The sequence below is a fragment of the Chiloscyllium plagiosum genome, unplaced genomic scaffold (assembly GCF_037043375.1).
Source record: "Chiloscyllium plagiosum isolate Xiang-an unplaced genomic scaffold, Cpla_swu_hap1 HiC_scaffold_22, whole genome shotgun sequence".
In the NCBI taxonomy this organism is placed as follows: domain Eukaryota; kingdom Metazoa; phylum Chordata; class Chondrichthyes; order Orectolobiformes; family Hemiscylliidae; genus Chiloscyllium; species Chiloscyllium plagiosum.
In genome coordinates, this window is record NW_028270160.1 from 40,200,687 (window position 1) to 40,206,686 (window position 6,000).

At 34.1% G+C, this 6,000-nt stretch overlaps 1 protein-coding gene across 1 annotated transcript in view; it reads left to right on the forward strand.

The window, feature by feature from the left end:
* jakmip3 (Janus kinase and microtubule interacting protein 3) overlaps positions 1-5,057 on the forward strand; it is a 377,671-nt gene extending 372,614 nt beyond the window's left edge. The window contains exon 25 of the transcript XR_015760937.1: positions 782-5,057. The gene's annotated coding sequence lies outside the window, so the exon portion shown is untranslated. The remainder of the gene's footprint in view (positions 1-781) is intronic.
* The last annotated feature ends 943 nt before the right edge of the window (positions 5,058-6,000 follow it).

Sequence of the window (6,000 nt, forward strand, 5' to 3'; positions counted from 1 at the left end):
TGTCCCATCTGTTGCTGAAACCTTCATCAATGTCTTTTTTCCTCTAAAACTGATTAATATAGTGCAACGGCTGGCTTCTACATTCTGCCTTTGTAAATCTGAGATTATTCAAAACTCTATTGACCACATCCTTATGCTAACCAGCTCCCATTCACCAACCATTCCAGTGCTTACTGATATATACTAATTCATGGTTAAGCAATGCCTGTTTAAAATTCTCATGCCTGTTTCAAAATGTTTTCCATGGCCTCACCCCTCACTTGTCTTTACGATGTCCATGAACCCTACAATCTTACAAGGTATCTATATTCCACTTATTCTGGTTTCTTGTGCATCCATGATTTTAATTGCTGTACCATTGGTGACCATGTCGTCAGTTGTCAAGACTATAACTCTAGAATTCCTCTTCTAAATCTCTCTGTCCCTTCACCTTTCTTTTCTTCTTTGACATGTTGACTAAAACAGCCTCTTTTACCAAGCTTTAGGTCATCAATCCTAAGAACACTTTGTATCACTCATTGTCAAATTTTGTTGGGTAATGCTCCCTGAACAAGCACCTTGGGACATTACATTATGTTAGATGTGCCATATTAATATAAGTTGTTGATGTGGACTTTATTCATACTTACTGATTGTAGTTATAGAAAGTGCTATCAACAATATGTAACAAAAAATGATCTAAAAGTAACTGAAAATGATAAATACATGCTGTGTTTAAGTTCTGTTTATAATTTTGTGTATGTCATTTTATAATGATTTATTTAATTTTTAATCTTTTCAGCAGCTGCTGCACGTCTCTCTGCTTTCAGCCTTACTTCTGAAGATAGCCAAAGTTCATCAAACAATGTGAACCAGCTCTATGACTGCCAGAATCCAGAAAGTGCTGAAGTACAGTTAATTATTTCTCATGTTGTAACGATCCATTATGTCCCGTGTAATTTTCCTCTGTATATTTCAAAATTCCCATTTTTGCCTCAGAGGTGCCTCTACTACTCCAGCATCTGATGCATTCCTTAAGAAATTTGTGAACACAAATAGGTGCACTCTTCCAGTCAGACATTAGAAAAATTCCAGTTTGTGTTGTTCTTTGTATTAAAGTGAAGGAAACTGAAATAACATATTGCTGCTATTTACAAAGGGAATGATCGCAATTAGAAAAAGGTTGAATGATAAGATTTTACACACAAAAGCTGCAGGTAAAATGCATTATATTGTTAAAAGGCCCAACTACGATCTTTCAGTAAAGAAATTCAATGACATAATTAACCGAGAACAACAAATTCAAAATAAATGAATAACATATCATTAATTTGGAAACTTGTCACATTGGTTAAGGTTCTCAAGTATTATTTAAATATGAAATAATGCTGTCAAGTTTATAGTGTCAAATTTTGTCAATTCATGACGGATATAGTGATGTGAGTTCACAAGAAAACAATGTTTTCAAAAAAAATCTGTATTTGGTGAAGAAATTTTGAAATTACTAAGTATCTTGTTTAAATGCCTTGGGTTAGAAAAAGCCCATAGACTGCATAAATGCAGGAAAGCACTACTACTATTGGAATCACATAGTTCATTAAGGTTTTCTGTGACACCAATAACTTGGATGATATTTGAATTATGTTAACAAACAATTGAGGGCAGATTGTTTGATCCTGGCTTGATGAGAAGAATTAGTCAGGCCATGTTTGTGCATGTTGTAAATATGTGACTGGCAGTTTGTTAAAATAGTGATTCACGCACAAAGAAATTATAACTGCAAAAGAACAGAAGGTTTTTGATAAGAAATGTACAGGAGAAACCAATGAAGCATGAGATAGATCCAGTGATAGTTGGATTAGAATGCTTTTTTATTATTTATATGTACAAAGTTGAATTGTACTGTGTACAGAAAAGCTGCAGTGGGATTATTTTAATCATAATTAGTAAAGCATCGTCTATTTGCAGTATTCAGTTCAATTTTGACCATTTGAATCGTCTAAACTAAACTCCATTTAGATTTTGACCCAATTCGCTGATAATAACTGATACCCACCAAATGTTGTCCATAAAAGGTTTGTTTATTGTATTGTTTAAGCTGTTAAAGAATAGTGGTTTATTCAAAATACAGTAATATGCCCAGTATTACAAAGCCTTCAAAGATTTCCAGAGTGCCTTACATGGCTTGTTAACAAGAAAATTAACAACGTTTAAAGAGGTGCATTTTTAAATAAGCCTTCGATGTAGGGTAGCAAAGCCAGGCAAATGTAGCATACATTAGTTTGGGTATTTGAAAGTTAATTAACTCCAAAATATTATAATGTCAGCATTAAAATAGTGTTTTGCCTAAACACTAATTTTATTTGCATTGTGAATGGATTTAGTTTAGACTCAGGAAATCATCCTGTGAATATGTGTAATGATTCATAAAACCTTGATTTCTTGTACATTTTTATAAGTATACTGTAAATTTATGCAGAAATATAAATTATTAAGATAGTGCCAGTTGTGGCCAGAAGGCCATGGGTTTCTGATTTACATGCTCTGTAAGGTAATCTCTGTATACCCATATCGTAAATATTTATTTCTTTGTTTCAGTACTAAAACAGTAAATTGCTGTCCTGAAAATAAGGATTGTAAGTGGATCAGCTACAAATTTTACACATATTTTTGTATTGTGATTCATGTATATTAGCAGATATTTCTATCCATTTGTAAAATACATATATTATTGTAACTTTTCTAATAAAAATATCACTGTTCCAGATCTTCACGACTGGAAAGGAAGTTCATTTCATTTTTGAGGCTCGAAATTATTCTCAAACCATGACCATCTGCTTGTCTGTCCCTCTGTGCAAAAAATGGAATGCAAGCACAGAGGCTAACAGCCTGTCAGTTAGCACTGAATAACCTCTGCAAGTAAAAGGCAATGCAGGCTAGTAGGGTGGCATACTCCAAGGAAATGCAATTTGAGTGAACAATAAGAAACTAGTATAAGAGCCACACGATGCATCCTATGTAGGTGCGCAGGATTGATGTATGTCCCTGTGGCCAGACCAAACCTCTAAGTATTGTTGAACTCCAAGATAAAGTCTTGAGGTGCTGAACTGGAGTGTGAGTTAGTCCAAAAGCAGCCATGATTATGTGGTGAGGCTGATAGTTTGTGGAAACTGATTTGAATGGATGAAGGTAGGGTACAGTGGTGTCCAGACAGAGTTGTCTTAAGACCAGGTGAAGCAAGTAGTGAGCTGCTGCTGCCAGGTTACCACTCTACTTTCATGTTGAGAATTGGTGCTATCTAGTTTCTTGGGAAAGGAGAAGAGATTTGGGGGCTGCATAGAAATGAGGTAAATTTAGCTAATAATGTTTTTCAAATGCATAGAAATAAAGTAGATGCCGTTCATTAGCGAGATTCAGAACTCACCATTTCAACCCTAAAGGAGCAATTCAGAATTTTTTTCTCAACAACAAGAATCTCAATTTTCCATTTTCACAATATTTTCCCAACTTCCTCAATATTGCTCACTCAAGGAGCAGAAAATTCCACCTAGCATCCTCTATAATCTGTCATCTTTTATCAGTTAACTCTGCTCTCCACACATATTAAATGACCTGCTTCAGTATTTCCTATATTTTCTGTTTTTATTTCAGATTTTGAACTTCTGCAGAATATTGACTTTTAATCTGTACACACCTCTAAATCCATTTGTGTTAATTCCTTTTAACATTATCAGTTGAATTATTTTGAATTGTCTTTCCTAACAGAGCTTCTTTCATTCAGAAAGCATTTATATATTTGCAAACATTCATTCATTCAAAAAATAGTCCCCTATCCACCTTTCTTTTGGTAGTTACATATATAGCAATCTTATCAAAATCCTCTGAAAACCTTACATATAGGTCCACAATATGTCTTCATTTCATCACAAATTCCATTAAGATTAATTGATCCATAAATCACTAAACTCTCTTGCCTTTTGATACATTTGCTATTCTTTCTACAACTGGTTTCTAAATATTTCTTGTTGATTACGGTTAGTATCTCTCCATTCTCCTTTCTTCAGAATTTCAATGCAAACTGTCTAATTTTTTTTTTCTGTTTTTAGTGCTTTAACCTTGTTACATTTTATATATCTGGCTTCAGCCGTGAATCTTGCCTCATTTTCCTTCAGAATTCAGCATTCTTACCTTCAACACCTTCTGTGAAAATTGATGAAAAATGTTTATTAAGTAACACAACCAGTGTATTTATCATAACATCAGCAATTCTTTTCATCATGCTTTTCCACCACTCTATTGCTTGTGAGTTTATATAAATTCCACCTTCATATTGAACATCAGTTTTTTTATTTATAATCCTTCAGAGAGTTCCAAATCTCTCCTTTCCACTTCTCTTCCAAATTTTGTACATTCTCCAATTTTCTCTTTATTGTATCCTTGCTTTTGTAATTCATTTTTATTAATTCATGGAATGTGGGACTCACTTATGAGTCAGCATGTCTTGTCGTTCTGTGATTAAGGGGTTAGTAGGGTGGTGAGTCACACTCTTGCACATTTGCCGTCCATGCAGTAATGTAAAAGCAGGGATGAAGGAGGAGCAAGTGAGGACTGCAGATGCTGGAGATCAGATTCGAAAAGTGTGGCACTGGAAAAGCACAACATGTCAGGCAGCATCCAAGGAGCAGGAGAATCAACATTTCAGACATCAGCCCTTCATCAGAAATACAAGAGCACCCATAATGCTGTTAGGAGGGGAGTTCCAACTTTTCAATCCAAAAGCAATGAAGGAACGACTTTCCAAGTGAGGATGTATTTGTTTTGGAGGAGAACTTACAGATCATAGTACAGTATTAGCATACTTTCATTGTCATTGTCCTTCTGGGTTGTGGAGTCATGAGTTTAGAAAGTTCGGTTCAAGGAGTTTTGGGGAGTAGCTGCTGTGTGTCTTTTTAACTTTATTTTTCTCTGACCTCTTGGTATTGTGGTTCTATTTTCTATAAAAATTGTATTAGATTAAAATAATAAGTTTATAATCTGAAAAGAGCATGAACAAGTCTGAGGATTGAGAATGTTTTCAAAAGTAACAAAGAGCAACCAAAAAAATTGATAAAATGAGAAAGAAACTGAACAATAACATAAAAAAATTAAGAATTTTATAAATTCATCAAATGGAAAAGAATACCTAAAGTGAATATTGGTCACTCAGAAGCAGAGATAGAAGAATTTTTAATGAAGAGGCAATAAAAAAATATTTTCTGTTGTCTTCACGGTAGAAGAAATAAAGTCCAAACCAGAAATAAAAGGTACACTATCAGCTAAAAAGAGTGAGGAAATTTAGGTAATTAGTATTGGCAGAGAAAAAGTTTTGGAGTAACACCAAGGAATTAATGTCCAACAAAGGACATGATGGATTGATCTTAGTGTTCTGGATTAGCTAACTGCAGACACAATGATTGTGCTAGGCATGATGTTCTGAAATTCTATAGATTCCATTGGATTATGGAAGTTAGCAAGTGTAAGTGGCTTTTCAAGAAAGGAGGAAAAGAAAAAACACAGAACTACAGTCCAGTTAGCCTGACATTAGTTAATTCATAGGAAGAACATATGACCAATGTTTAGAGTAAAAGAGGAGATACTGGATGGAGTAAAAGATGATAAAGAATCAAAATAGGCTGCATATAATGTTGAGAAGCAACTAGGAAAAGATGAACGACGTGATTCTGAAGGGAAGTACAAATGGAAATGGCAGAGGGCCATTCCAATCCTCTTTAAGATATGTGGGTACTGATAGAAGATTGGAAAATTGCTAATGTTAAAAAAAATTGTACAGATAAATCCAGGAACTGTAGATTAATCAGCTTAAGCTTGATGGGAATTAAAACATATAGAAATGATAATGTGGGGCAAACTTCATTGTACTTGAACAAGTGCTGACTAGTTAAGGAAAGCCTGCATAGGTTTGTAAAAGGGAAATTATGCTTAATTAAATTGATTGTTTTTTTTTTATTAAGTTGATAAGGG